Source organism: Gouania willdenowi, chromosome 18, assembly GCF_900634775.1.
Source record: "Gouania willdenowi chromosome 18, fGouWil2.1, whole genome shotgun sequence".
NCBI lineage: Eukaryota > Metazoa > Chordata > Actinopteri > Blenniiformes > Gobiesocidae > Gouania > Gouania willdenowi.
In genome coordinates, this window is record NC_041061.1 from 20056186 (window position 1) to 20072777 (window position 16592).

Consider the following 16592-nt stretch of genomic DNA (forward strand, 5'->3'; position numbering starts at 1 on the left):
ACCTTTTTGTATTTATAATGCACGTTGCCTTTGCATGCTGTTCAGTTCACTTTGTTTTACTATTTAATGTGAATGCGAATATAACTCAAAGCCCATATTAATGCACATTTTAGATTTACTTGAAAACTGTGTAATGTTCCTGGGCTTGAACTGGGCAAAAGTATAATTATTGCAAGTTGCACTACTTTTTGTATTGGTTTTTAAAAAAGATGATTGTGAAACTTGCTCAGTAAAAGTTCTGTTTTGACAGCAATTGTCTTTGCATTGTGAAATCAGGGATGGGTTAAATGCAGAGGACGAATTCCATTAATGTACTAACATTACATGGCCAATTAAAGGCGAAAGCCCCGATTTAATCTTTAATCTTAATAAGTGGCTCTTCTTTGTTAACAGCATCATTTTCTGGGGCCATGCTAACTTGTATTACTGGTAGTGTGGAATTATTCTACAATATTCACTCATCATGACAGTAAAACAGACCATCCTGATAATGCATGAAAAAAAAAAAAAAAAAAAAAAACTCATACCGTGAAACAGTTACAATTTTGAAAAATACTGTAATATGCATTTTTGGTCACATCGCCCAGCTCTAATAGTGTGCAACATAATGCAAAACCTACTTAAACTTAAATCACAGATCAGACATGATCCATCAATGGGTGTTTGGTGTGCGGATTGGCAAATAACCCTAGTTCTGTTTTAATGATGACTTTACAATGTATTCTGAAACCTCTGAAAAAAAGTCAGCCAACGTCTTTTTAACAATGATAGCATTAGCCAAGATTTTCTCCTACTTTATGGTTGGTTTTTAAATGTTTTTTCAGCTTTTGAGCCATTATTTGGCTTCTTATCTTGAAAATTTATGAGCCTTTTAACAGTTATCAGCTACGAGTTCATCATCCTGAGGGTTCTCTACTTCATCTCAGCCACAAAACACAACGCAGACAAGACAGAATTTGTTGTGGAAATTTCAAAGCAGCCACCGGATAATATTGTCATTCTATCTGAATCCAGGAAACCCCAATCCTTCTGTGGGTTGTATTCATTTTCTTTCTTTGCAAAAAAAAAAAAAAAACTGTTCTGCTGTTGTGTGTCAAAATCACTGCTGCTCCAATTTGACAACATAACCCAATCCAAACAACACTGCACCAACAACTATTTGGATGAATTTAGCTGTTTTTTTGATAGTTTTGATTAAAAGACAACAGCACTGTTTGACGTGTGTCCTTGTGTCCTTCCTTGTATTTTCGCCACCACTCTCACCCCCTCTCTAAAGTGGCCTGGGGCTCTTTTAGCAGTGTTTTTGTGAAAAAATGAAACACGACTGGCTGCTAAAGTGTTTGTTTGAGTGGTTTGCTTATTGTTGATGCTGTTTGATATCTTGGCTGGAGTCTTATCTGTCAGGCTGTGGTGCTGCCACAGTTGCTCTGATATGTTGAGAATCAGGACGGCTTGTGCAGGCGTCAGTGTCTGCTCCTTTTTCCCTCCCTTGCCATCTTTTACTTTGTCACATTTTTCATCGGTTGTATTGCAAACTGGGGCAGCATAGGAGGAAAGAGAAAACTTCTAAATATAAGAGTTGATTGCAGGGTTTTTCCCCCACACACACATTCCCTAAAGATGTCTGCTAAAAGTGCACAGGTTATAAAGGAACTATTAAAACAGAAAGAAAATTTGTCACCAATAGCAGGGGTTCTTAACCTTGGGGTCAGGACCCCATTCGGGGTTGAGGTTGCGAGACACTTGGAGGGGGTCACTAGACGCCTCCAAGAAACAATGAATATTTTTTTCAACAACTTGAGCCCATTTTTGCTTAACTTGCCATAGTGTATTTTAACCTATTTAACACTTTTTCTTTCATGTATTTTTGCTACATTACTCCCATTTCTGCCACTCCATCAAATTTCAACGCATTTTTTCAACTTTCAAGACATTCTCGGCACTTATAAACCCCTTTCCACCAGTTTTCCCACTTAATGTCGCATATGTTGAACCATTATTGTCTCTTTTCACCATAATTCATGTTTAATTTTGGCCAATTTAACCACATTCACAATATTTTGTGCTCATTGTTTGAAATTTTGAACTAATTCTTCATACTTTTTAAACTACATTTCCGCAATCAACCCCCCCCCCCCCCCCCCCCCCCCCCTCCCCCTTTGTGCCACTTTTAAGACAATATCGACCCTTTTTACCAATGTCAGTGGTTCTTAAAATCTCATTATACCATCTTTTACACCATTTTTGGTAACTTCTAACCCATTTTATTTCTGATTAAAACAAAGATTTATACCTTTAAGATGACTGTATACTATGGCCCAAATAAAAATGTACTTCCTGGATAACAGTGGATATTATTCAGATCAATAAATGGTTATAGATGGCCATGTCTCTACATGACTCTTCTTCACTGTTCATGTCTCTGTTCAACCACCTTCAGGTACAGTGGGGATCCCCGGTCCCTGGCACCTTTATTTTGGGGGTTGTGGGCTGACAAGTTTGAGAACCACTGACCTATAGGATCAGTATTAACCTATCAACCTATTAAACACGTTTTATCTTAGCCTCTACTACACAAACAGCTGTTTGGATCATGTTTAGTAGGTTGGAGCTTTGTGTATATGCTTTATTAGCTATGAGTACACAGAAAAAGTGCATTGTTACTATGTTTTCCATAGAGGATGACTTCACGTTACACCTGAGTCCATCTACCAGTGAGTGTTGTAAGTCATCACACACGTACACACACACCTATGCCAAAACAGAGATCTCAAACAGTGGGCAGCTAATGCAACACCATATGGTGAAAAATTAACAGAGTATGGGGCTCACATGATAGAGAGGAAGGAAGAACAGAGGATCATAGTAGCTGGGATTAGTGGCTCTCTGCTGCCTTTGTTGTGCTTCTGTTGGGGAAAAAACACAGAAAACGAGTCATTTAGCAAAGCCGGCAAAGAAATACTGGTAAATGTGTTTAAGACTGTCAAAATAAAGAACAACAGATATCCATTAGCAACTCAATGTCATAATGTCTATCCTGAGGCTTCATAAAACAACAAAAGAAAGAAGAAAAGCAGATGTCCAATAAATTACAATGCTACTTTGTGATTTTATTTCTTCAGAATTTTGATGCATTTTCATCCAGAAAAAGATCAAAAATAGTGTAAACTCCCCTTAGTAACTCAACAGTTTATAGTAAGTTGCTTACACATAGCTGCCAGGACAGCATACGTGACTAAGGGGGACCAGAGGGGAGTGATGGCCTAGTGGTTAAGGACGTTAGGCTTATAATCGAAGAGTTGCCGGTTCAAATCACTGTGGGATAGGTTAAATGCAGAGGACAAATGTCATGTCTGTACGAACATACAGTATTTGCCCAATAAAGGCAAAAGCCACGAAAGCCCCGGTTTAAAAATGTAGACTTAATTCAAATAATAGCACAATTACAAATTCATTGAAATATGATGATTAAAAACACTGCAGTATTTTTGTATTGTAAGTAGCAGTAGCCCAACTTGAGCAGCTATGGCAAAACAATTTAGTGAATAAAATGACAATTTCTTGGTTGAAGTTGTTTGGTTTTTCTTACTTGAGCTTTCTCATTTGAAAAACCATCATTAGCAGTTAGCACCTTAAACACAAGTTCCGGTAACACTTTAGTTTAGGGAACATCTATTAACCATTAATTAGTTGCTTATTAGCATTAGTAACATATTGGCTCTTAATTTGTAATTATAAAGTACTTATTAATGCCTTATTATACACTTAATGGCAATCTCGCAGTTCAAAGAGGGTTAGGATTAGGATTAGGGTTAGGGTTTGGGTGAACCTTGATCCTAACCCTAATCCTAACCCCAGCATGTTGAGATTGTAATTCATATACAACAACTTCCTTACTTAATACCAATAAGTATTAATTCTGAGGTTATTGAGGGAAAACTCTTAGTTAATGGCTTACTGGTTGTATATTAAGGCAATGCAGAATAAGGCATTAATAAGTACTTAATAATGACTAAGTAAGAGTCAATATGTTACAAATATGCATGCTAATACGCAACTAATTAATGGTTAATAGGTGTTCCCTAAACTAAAGTGTTACCCAAGTTCCAGTTGGGAAATCAATATATTGCTGATAATTCACACAAAGAATCTTTAAAGCTGGATATTGTTGCTTACTTTAAGCTTTACACGAGGCTGTTTAGAGTGTAAGAATTCTTCCAGAGGCAATGCTAGTAGTTCTGTCTTTGTGCTATTGTTGTGACATGATGGTTTGGTCTGTTATTAAATCTATGAAAAATCCACTGTTTGAGCAAACATTGTTGGGATTATGTAGCTAACCTGACAAAACAATCCTCTAGTTTCTTCTCTTTGGAGCCACACCAAGACAGCCAGTTGCACAAACATGTCACCCGACAACCACATTATGTGAATATTTCAGCATCGCTGCTCTTCCTTTCCCATGAATTACTAGTTTAAATCATTTATGCATATGACCAATAGAGTCCCACAGAATGCAGAATACACAGTGTGTGTTCAATGTAGCCGATGCAGCAACAAGATAGCAATAATTGAAATGCAGCCGGATTGATTGTGCCTTACATTTAAAGCCTGTAGCAGCAAAAGCAGCTCCAACCGGCTGGCTGACTGCTATCAAAAGACCAGGATGAAAGCGGGGCAGTAATACCCTTAATGCATCCTCCTCATTTGCATCATCCTGAAAAAGAAACTGTCTCATTGCAACATTGCCCTGTAAAGCTTCAAACACAAGTATTAAATCATCTACGGCCATGGTTACATGATAGGGATGTAACGATTCACTCAACTTCCGATACGATTCACGATACTGGGTTCATGATACGATTCTCTCACGATTTATTTTACAAAATGGGACTGTAGACAAATTCTAGAAAATACTGTATTATTTTCCTTTTATTTTTCATTGTCAAAAGAATTCCTTGATAAACCATTCAAAACAATGCAATTTAACTAAAAATAAATCTTGAATGAAATAAATAAAGGAATAATACAAATGAAAATGAAGCCTGTTAATTTAAATTCTGATATCAACCGTGATACCTATGAATCGATTTTTAACTGCCTTATGATTAATCATTATATCCCTATTACATGATGTTTTTTAATTCGGAATTAATTATTCAGAATGAAATTACTCGGAATTTAAGTGTTCGGCGTCATGTTTACTCTAAATACTGGCTTGAATTCATACAGTGCTTTTTTTGAGGAGACTCAAAGCGTGTACAGAAGCCATTATTCATTCACACCAGTCATAGTGGTGGCAAGCTACATTGTAGCCACAGCTGCCCTGGGGCAGAAGCGTACAGAACCATACAGAAGCGTCACTGCCATTCCACACCTACGGTCCCTCTGATCACTACCACCATTCATGCCCATTCATAGTTCATACGAGACAATGTGGATAAAGTGCCTTGTCCAAGGAAACAATAACAATAACGTGGATAGAGCGGGATTTGAACCCCCAACCCTTTGGTTATTGGACAACCCACTCGACCACTGATCCACGGTGGCCCGATTAAAATAACCAGAATATACCAGCCGCTTAATTTGGATTTAGGTTTAATTCAGAATGGCCATTTTCATTCGGAATTACGCATTTACAAGGTCAGTTTTAAGAGGACTCAATTTTTTTCTGAATTAAAGCTCCCATGTAAACGTGGTCGATGTCTGTCTTTGTGCTCGTCTCACTTAAGGTGTGACTAAGTATGAAATAGAAAATGACGTAATGGGGGGGGGGGGCTTTTCAGGACCACTATTTAATGGCTGCAAAATGAGGATTGATTACAGCTTCTTTATCCCAGTTTTTTCAGATACCAACTCATCATCTGCGCAAATGAGCACACACGCAAGATGGGGAGATATGTGCAGCCTGCAAATGACTTTTCTATACGCACGCACACACCCAGGTTGATGTTTTTGTGTCTGTGTGTCACTGCATTTGTTTCATCAAAGCGTTTCTAAAAATAGCAGCGATTCTGTTCTCAGCACCACAGCATAATGTCTTATATAACCCCATCCAAACGCATACTGAAGCCACATTGGCAACTAGGCCGCTACCTGTTATAATGCTGAGAGGCGCCCTCTCCCTCTTTCATGCTCACATGCACAACACACACACACACACGCGACATGCACCTCATTATTCACATCATTCCAGCCTTTTACTAGAAAGTATACAAAAAAAATAAAAAGGTATGAAATAAGAAATGTGTAATATCTCATTTCACAGTCATTCCAATCATAAATAATCATTATGCTGCGGGGAGTTTCATATTATGCTGGATGCTAGTCGTCACCGCCATGTTTTAATAACACCGTCGCCGTAATGTTGCCTGAAAACACTTTATTTGTCTGTTTTTGAGAGGTTAATAAATCTGGAAAAAAGACGGTGTGTTTTCCTTCATGAATAAATAATGTTTATGTCCTATTTATTGGATGATGTGTATTATTATTAAAGAGTCTCCACATTCTTGGTTGTTTTTCCAGCATTAGAAACTTTCGAGCCAGTGTGAAAATCTACAGTGGTTAAGCTTTAAGCTAACAGTATAAACCAGGGGTGTCAAACTCCTTCTAGTTTAGGGGCCAAATACCAAGTAGTCTGATCTTAAATGGGCCGGAGATTTTAGGGGGAAAAGAGCAATTTCAAGATCAATGTCCACAAGTTTGCACTTTACACAACATACTTTATAAATGATACAAGATCCAGGCAATAAGTGACAGATTTCAGTCCTTCCAGAATTTTCCCTTTTAAAATTCATTGATTTTGTGACTGATTGTTATTCAATTTGGGGAAATCATGTGAAACATTTGCTGTAAAATTGAATTATTTTAACAATTTGAGATTTAAAATGATTGCAGTCATGTAAAAGCGTGGGAAAATTGTGATCCAAATATTGTGAATATTTCATTTAATTTGTGGATTTAGAGATCTACAACTAAAATATTTGGTAATTTAGACAATAATTTATGTTTTCTTGGTCTTTTTAACTTTCTCCTGCAGGCCGAATTAGATGGCCTAAAGGTCCAGATTTGGCCCCTGGGCCTTGTGTTTGACACATGTGGTATAAGCTAATGTACTTCACTGTTTCAGCCGATTGCTCACGATTTATTTTACAAAATGGGACTGTAGACAAATGATAAAAATAGAAAATACTGTATGTTTTCCTTTTATTTTTCATTGTCAAACGAATCCCTTGATAAACTATTCAAAACAATGCAATTTAACTAATAATAACCCTATAAATAATTTGAATTATGGCTCTACAGTAAACAATGCAAAACTACATAATAGTTCTTTTTCTTTATAAAAGTGCAACTGAAAATGTATTTTGTGCCTTAACAATTGGACTTTAAAAAAAAAAAAAAAACAGTCTGCACTGTATTTACATCAGATATTTGTTTGGGCCAGCAGAGGGCGCTGGTAACCCAGTGGTCGGCATGCAGATATTCTTGCAGTGAAGAAGAGATGCTATGCTAGCAGACAGAGCTAATAGAAAAATGTGACTTTTACAGATATTCACGTAATAATACAGATATTCTTTCGGTGCTAAAGGGGTAAGGAATCATTTATGAACATGTTTAGCAGAAGGCGGCCAGAAAGAGAGTAGTAGCAGACTACCGCCCGCCGCCTCAGCATTTGGACAAGAGAAGGATAAATATACTCTGCTGTTTAAAAAAAGTACTGCGATTCAATTTTCAGAGAATCGATGTGAACCGTGATACCTATGAATCGATTTTTAACTGTCTTACGATTAATCGTTACATCCCTACTAAAAGGTGTTAAATTGCATATGCATGTTTCAAACAAAGCCTGTTCAATAAAAAAAAATGTCGAAATATTTCTGTAGCAGTAAAAATTAAAGTGGAATATTTTGTGTGTGTGTGTAATTCAGTTTAAGAACTGGTTTTGTCACAAATACAACTGTGCAAAGTTGCTAAACCTTTGAGGGAGCAAAAGCAAACAAAAAATATATGAAGCTTTGTTGCACTTTTGGAAGACTTGTTGGAATGCAAGACGCATCATATCCTCCTTTCTTTGAATGCTAAATGCCAGTTGGGATCCACATAATGAGCACTATTGATTTAGATTAGCGTCCATCTTAAAAGGAAATCATTTTAAGATTCATCAACTTTAATGCTTAAGCTCTCGTGAAGTCAACAGAATATACATTGGATGTCTAAAATAAGTAATATGATTATTTATATCTGTTCTCCACCATCGGCTGCTGCACAACTCCATACTTACTCTTAATTCAATGAGGTGTGTAATGGCCTCAGTGACAGGGGTGATGGGGGGAGGGGGTTCTTTAAAACGAATGCTCTGGTCACGGCTCAAGAGGACATGGCTCGTCAGCACGAGACGCTACTTTGGCCGAAAACCTCATGACACTTATCTCTAAGCACTCAACACTAATCTAAAACAAGCTGATCGGGAGGCAAATTAATGCAAATGTCACCAGTGGACCCTTTAGGAGCCAAAGGAGGCCAAGAGTCCACAGCTAATGACTGTAACACATCTGCATAACACGTGTAATAGATGTTTAGAGTAATCTGAAGGTGTCAAGTAAGGGAAAAAAAACACACATTTTGGTTGGTATTTATGAAAAATATTTGTTTAAGAAACTGAAAAAAATACCATTTAGCTTTCAACACCCATCTCACCCTATACCAGTTATTTTCAAATAGCGGGGCACGCCCCGTGGAGGGGAGGGATGGTGACGTCATGAAAAAAATTAATTACAAAAAATTGGCTTAGTCACAAATTTTACCTTTTCCAATAAAAGTTGATACTTCTTTTTGAGGCATGATCTCAGTGGCAACATATAGGTTTTAATGGTCAAGAATTTCAATAATAAACCTTAAAATGCTGTAAATTGCTCAGAGCAAGATCCAAGTTGGCCGCCATTCGTATTGCCAATTTCGATCACCATAACGTCGGTTTTGTTAGACGTAGAAACATGACCCTTGTGGCAAAATGTACATTTTTTTGGGACATGGATTACCATGAAATAGCTTAAAATACTGTAAAGATGTAATGTAAAGATCATGCTTCTACGTCGAATACAGCCATTATTTTTCTGACATGCTTTCGCCACTCTGTCCACTTTTGACCTTTCCTCCCGCTGTTGCTCTCCTGCTTCCTTGTCATTACGGATCAGCGAACACATGAAGAGCAACCTCTGACCACAATCACGCTGCACCTGGTCAGCGCCAGACACAAGACATACAACCGTAGGTCATTTTAAAAGACATGCTGGTGTGCTGTTTCATTCTCTTTAAATGAAAACTGCACATTAAGCAATAAATCTTTGGCCTGCGCCATGCTCATACAGTACTTAGAGATCTAAATATTTAGTGGCAGCTTTAACTGTTTAAGAGCACTTAATAATCAAATTTTAAAACCTTATTAACATGACAGCCAGTGTTGGGAAAGTGACTTTAAATCAGTTACTTTAAGAGGCTTGCTACTTTCAAGTAAGGGTGTGCGATCTGATGATATTAGATCGTTAAGGATTACAACATGATGACGATCTCCCAAATCACGGAGATCGTAGCACCGTCTGTAGTTCACATTTTAACCCTTGTGGTGCCGTGTCTGCGTCCTATGTCTGTGGTCCATACACTGCACATCCAATGGTTTTTTTCTCTGCCAAATCACACCATTTGCTAGTCAGCGTGTCAGCATTACAGACATTACAGATTATTAAGCACTTAAACAGGGCAGAAATACGCTCCGCCCCCAGTGCACGGACACACAGAGTTAGCTGTGCTGCTTCCTCTGTGTTAGCGGCTGTCTGTCAGAGGTTCAGTGCAGATGTCTGTCTGTTAAACACTGAAATATGTTTGAGAAAACACTGCATGTGTTTCTCTTCTGTAACTAACTCTGTCGCTGTGCTATAGCAGAGATCTGCTGCTGCTGAAGCTAATGGGGCTGTTTGCACATTCTTAAAGAGACAGTGTCCTGAATGTGATTTACTTTAAAAACTACTTTCAGCAACTCAGAGCGGCCCTGAAAGAAGCAACACTGCATAATGTAATCACATTTCAGCCTTAATGAAGGAAAAAGTCCAAAGTGACACAAAATGTTGTTATTGTGCTGCTCGTGATTAATAAAAGAGTCTTTGTGGCATTTTTCTCCACTGACTTTGAACCATTATTGTTTTTCTTGTAAAACTATTGAAATAAATAAATAAATTAAGTTTATATCACCTATTGCCATTTTGAGGAAAAATATAGAGAGATGAATATTGGTCCATTTCACCCAGGCCTAATGTAACCAAAGCAGGAACGTTTTATCTTGTAAAGGATATGATTGTTTAATCTGCATGAAATGAGGCGGTGAAACACTGTTTATAGTAGGATTTTATTAACATAAGTGTGTAACCTCAATAACAAATATAAATCACTAGACTGATCTGCTGCCTTGTTATGTACCAAGTGTTGCTAATGCTAATGCTACACCACTTTAGTTAAAGTAAAAAGACTGACTAAAATAACTTGTCAGCCATTTTGTTTATTTCTATTCATTGTACCCAGTATCACTACAATGAAGCAGTGGCTCAACCAAGCAACATACAGTATGTTGAAACCTTTGATCCGCATATTTATTGTAGCCACTGAAACAGGTAGAAAGTATACTTTTGGCAGTGAAAAAATGTAGCTGTGCCTTAGACCATTTAGTAGTAGGAATTCATAATAGAGTCAATAGATTTTTCAACATAAACAGTTAGATTCATCCATTCTTTGTAATCTTATACTCAAAACAGCTAAACTCAAACAAATGGAGACCTCATCTTCAATAATGATGGGCAAACTTAAAAGTATTTTCAGCCTCACAAACATAGTCCATTTTTAACAAAAATAATATTTCTTCCAGTCTGGCCATTTAGAATAAATAAAAATAAAAAAAACTCAGCAACTGCAAATAAATCAATTCAAATGGGGATTTCACAAATGAGACGTTACAACAGAGTGGTTGTGGTTTAGTGCCAACTAAAAGAATACAACCAATTGTTTGATTTATGCAGAGATAAAGAAATAAAAATATAAAATTCTATCAAACTTAAATACCATATAAACAACAGTATTACTCACAGAAGGGTTTGGCAAGTATGCTGAAAGTAACATCCAATCAACAGAAAACAAAATAATAATAATAATAATAATAATAATAATAATAATAATAATAATAATAATAATAAATCCTAAATCCGAAAGGGGTGAGAGCAGATAGTACCTCTACGATCTTCAGTCTAAAGGTGCTTTCACAATGAACGCGACTGAAGCGACTGAAGCAACTTGATTACATTAAAATCAATGTAAATGATGCAACCTCAAGTTACCTCCCCTAAAGCGACGTGACGTGTGTAATTTGAGAGACGAGGTCGAGCGCGATCTCGTCGCTCAAATTACACGTCAACATCTTAAAGTTGAATAATCTGAACTTTTTACGCGACTTAAAGCGACAAATCCCTCGTCCTTCACTGTCTGTAGAGCGGAGGCTGCAGCCCCTCCCTGCTCCCTCCCACTACAGTGCAGACAGTTGCAGCGGAGGCTGTACAACTTCCTCAATTTATTGGGGCAAAATTAACTTCTTGAAAAACACAGTAACTACTGATCATAACACATTCTGAGTGAACACATCCTTTAATATCTCCGTAAGTTGATCATTTAAACCGTAAAAGAGGAACAGGAAGGAAAAGAAATGATCAACCCTCTCTCTCTTTCTCTCTACCCTGTCACCGGCTCAACGCGCACACGCACGCACGCGCACACGCACACACACACTTCCCTGGTGATCGCGTCACTGGAGCGATGAAGTGATGGAGTGACCAAAAAGCACCGCTATGCGCAAGCGACACATCAGGGGAGATAGATGCTACTGCAGCGCTGCGGCCGCGTTCGGTGTGAACGCACCTTAATGCGGGTACACCCGAGCTACCCCGCATTAGATCCATATAGTTCAAACCGCCTGGGTGCCTGTTACCGACAGGTGTGGCGGGGAGCCAGGGAGAGTTCCGTGCACTTCGGGACGAGTCAATGGAAGGCCAGTCCCACAGCACGGGAACACAAAACAGGACAGATGGACTCACACAGGTAAACAGTGCAGGCCAGCAAAGCAGCAGCAGTCTCCACTCACTCCAATGAACAAACCCTGTCACACCAACATTTATTTAAAAATAATATTTAAATTGAAGACAGCTGGCGCAAACATGGGGTGCGTGTACCTGTCGCTGAGTGCCCTCCAGCGAAGAGGATTTGCCTGCAGACCAACTAGTGCTGCTACCCTGAGTTATGCATGTGAAGTAACGAGCCTGTTCAAAATAAATCGCAGCAACCTTACTGATTTTGATTAATTGGTTACAGTACTCGTTACCGCCAAAGTAGCGTAGTTACTGTAATGCGTTACTTAACGCGTTAGCCTCAACACTGATGACAGCTACAAAGTGCAGCTCTTATCCGTATTCAGCACGATATGCAGAGCTTCCTCAATGATGCATGCATTTAAATATGCCCCTGCACATGCATTGTTTACACCAGAACAAAGATATTTCTTTCCACATGTACACACAGTGTAACTCTAGACAACAGAGGTGTGGGGGGAGGGGGAAAAACAGTGAAAACATGCAGGAGCGCAGACAAGATCAATAAAGACATGTGTTTATTAGATTGAGGCGGGCTGTGACAGAGTGTGGCCCAGGAGTGGAACACTAGCATGTAATCTTGTACTGTTTTCTCTCTCCCTGAGGAGCAGCAAACTCACTGGCTGATGCCTGGGGCAATAAAGGAGCACGCAATAAACAGCCTTCAATCTGGTTTGGGACTATTGACTGAAGAAGGAAAGAGAATGGAGAGCGCCTGATTGGGGGGATTGAGGGTCTCTGAGTGCACAAAGGTGGAGGTAATGCAGTGTTTTTCTCTATTAGAAAGAATCCATGATGGAAAATGCATTGCAGCTAACTTGCTTTTCGTACAAAGTGGTGCTAAGAAGTCAGAGGAAGGATCCTAACTCACGCGCAGTGATGTAACTATATTTAAGGCCCATTTTGGGAAGGTTGTAAATCTGAAAATTATTATAAAAAGAGAAAAGGAATGAAGTAAGAGCATGTTTTTTTTTTGTTAGCGATTAAGGAAATCTAGAGCAGACATGGGCAAAGGGTGGCCCAGGGACCACAGGTCACCCTCAGTTGAATTTTGTGCCGCCCCCAAAGTAAACACGATATGACTCCAAAAACACACAAAACAGCAAAAATACACCGAAATACTAAAAAATAAATAAAAAATAAATGAAATTTGCACAAAAGGACAACAAAAATGCACACATTTATTCCAATAATATATATGAAAACTACAAATTACAGATTAAACAAAACGAGAACTAAAATGACAAAAAAATACACAAAATTACTCAAAAACATAAGATCACTACAAATAAAAAAACTGAATATAAACAAAATGAAGAAAGAAAAAAGATACACATAGATTTATCATCAATTTTTCAGTTTCAGTCGAAAGAAACAAAAAATGACCAACACACTAATTTACTACAAAACTAAGTTAAACAAAAGACAACAAAAAGGATGACTAAAACACACAGAAGGACTCAAAGCAAACAAAACAACAAAAATATAGATACTGTAATAACAAAAAAAAAGGTACAAAACGACAACAAAAATCCACAAAATGCCTCCAAAACACACAAAATAACCCCCAAAAATGTGACTCCAATAACATACAAATCTAAAACACACTAAATGAAAGAAAAATATACAAAATTACAACAAATACACAAACCAGCAACAAAACAAAAACTAAACAAAAACCTATATGGTTCACTGTATTCATCTTCAGTTTGGTCTTTAGTGGAAATGCTGAGATGATTATTCTAATAATGTGGCCCTCGGAACAGACGATGACCTTTTTAGGGCCATTGCTGTGATAAAAGTAGCCAATCTCTGATCTAAAGAGATTTAAACTAGGAATAAAATGGGAATGTCTGCCTCTCTATACTATTCATCTTGCACCATAAGGCCATTTAAATGAAACATGCAGTGAGAGAACCATATTTCACTCATATTTCCTCTTTATTCTCACTTTATTCTGTCGTTTTGAGTTGCCTTATAGAGAGCCCTGCTTCTGCCTTGAAAAGAAAACAATTCTTTCACGCATAGCTGTCCAATTAGAGTATTTCTATATTTGTTCATTAATGTCCACTGGTCATTCATCTCAATTCCTGCATTAATGATTGTTGGAACCTGAACCACAGCCAAACGGCCATTTGTAAAATACAGATTTTGGCGTGTGCGTTTCTCACGTTTTTATCTTCTGTAATGAAAATAATGTATTCTATTCATATGTTAGGACGTTCTGGAAAGCTGGGATGATAAAAGAAGATTTCCCTGATTGAGACGAATGGAGCTCTACTGCAGAACGTACAGTGACGATACATCAGCCACAAGCAGCCGGCATGTTGTTTCAAAGAGGATTGATGAAGGAAATAAGAGTGGGATTTGTCCTCTCTTTCATTACAATTGCCTGCTCCCCGCAGCAGTGCACCAAAAACATGTTTGGTTCAAACTGAGCGAGGGTCCTGAAAGAGCCTGGACTCCCCTCCGATGCATACTTAAGAGGTAAGTCGCCTTTTATGTCTGCAGGCAATCATAAACAATAGCGGAAAACACAAAGTAAATGTCACTGAATTAAAGAGGTAGAGAAAGACGGACCTAACATTGAAAAAGTTGCTTTATGTGTGCTTGGGCTGTAAACATCATCATCTTTGTGAATCACTGACATTTACAATAAAAGCAAGACATCGCCACACAATATTAAAGAAAGCACACATTCTTCTATAATTATTCAAACGGCATCTTTTTAGTTGCATGAAGTACTACTTATACAAAGTGTATTAGACGACATGTGTCTGTCTTTTTTAACTTTTTAATTGTTAAATAAAAATATCTGAATAAATTATGAGGAAACCTGTATATTTTGGTTTCTCCCAGTGGTTTAAGAAAAAACATGGTAGAAACGTATGGGGAGAGATTAGGTCACAAATATATCCACCATTTTCAGATAATCACATGTATTTTTGAAATCCACATATAAATCCACAATTTTTAAGTTTTTCTGATTCACAAATACCAAATTGTAGATATACTGTATTTGTGGATCTTAAAAATAAAAGTGAAAAAAAATACTAATAATATGAATGCAATAAAATAAATTAATTCATTTAATTGCAATAACAAAACTTCTTGTAGTGTTGACCTTTGACAGCATGTGCAGACAAAAATAAATAAATAAATAATAAAAATAAATGTGAAAATCTAAAAAAACATGTGAAATCTGAAAAATACATGTAAAAATTGTGCATTTGAAAAACATAAACAAATAAACATATTACATGCATTTTTCATATTTTCACATGTATTTTTCAGATCCACAAATAGATCCAAGATTTTCACATTTACCAAATTGTAGCTATACTGTATTTGTGGATCTGAAAAACACATGTGAAAATCGAAAAAAACAAAATACACGTGAAAATCTAACAAAACAAAATACATGTGAAAATCTAAAAAAACAAAATCTCTCCCCATATAAGCAGATAACAAGTAATGTTTATTGTGAACTGTTTCCCCTCTGAAGATCTCACTCACCAACACACCGTGCACTATTCCAATGACACACATTTTATGTGCATTAGCTATTAATAAAATTCACTTTCAGAGGGATAATTATGAGCTCCATCAAGAGCAGAAATGAAAAGAATCGATTTGCACTGTGCACTGCACTCATTCATCTTGCCCGACAGTGAATTCAAATGAAAGGCTCATTCCAAAGCATATCTAGCAAAGGCTTGGTCCTGACACAGCTTTGGTGCACCGCTGATCTGAATCCATTGAGCATCTGGCCTAAAGCACACAGGGCTGCGGCTTTTTTCACTAAAACATGACAAGGCCAAAAAACATGGGGATATTTTACTAATACAGACTATTTAAAAAGGGTGACTGGACGGGAGCCTTTGAACCTTCCTTCAGCAGCTGTGCGAGTGCAGATGTCGGTTTTTAAGTGTATCAAAGCAGATACAGAACAAACTAAAAAGTGCCAATTAGGCTCCTGTGCAGACACCTTCACACACACACAGCTTTCGTTGGCAAAGAACAACGAACCAGGTCGTGTGTGAAGGTTCAGAGCCATCCAAGTCCTCCTGGCACTGAAAGCCTGATGACCAAACACACCTGTTCCATAATGACATTGGTCTTTTTGCTTCAAACATGAAAATAACCTCTTAGTGGTTCTCAACCTTTTCAGCCCTCGACCCCCAAAATAAAGTTGCCAGAGACCGGGGACCCCCACTGTACATGAAGGTGGTTAAACACAGACATGAACATTGTAGAACAATCATGTGGAGACATCATCATCGTCATTTATGAGGGGGGAATAAAGGGGAGAACTTTTTGAGGCCCATCCATAAAGTCATCAAAATGGTTAATTGTTCTATCAATCTGTGATAACCACATGTATTCATGTGAATAATATCCACTGTTATCAAG

At 37.7% G+C, this 16592-nt stretch overlaps 1 protein-coding gene across 2 annotated transcripts in view; it reads right to left on the bottom strand.

Annotated features, from left to right (window-relative positions):
• nlgn2a (neuroligin 2a) overlaps window positions 1-16592 on the bottom strand; it is a 268976-nt gene that overhangs the window by 207386 nt on the left and 44998 nt on the right. For both annotated transcript variants that reach the window (XM_028474126.1, XM_028474125.1), the window contains exon 2: window positions 2833-2906. The gene's annotated coding sequence lies outside the window, so the exon portion shown is untranslated. The remainder of the gene's footprint in view (window positions 1-2832; window positions 2907-16592) is intronic.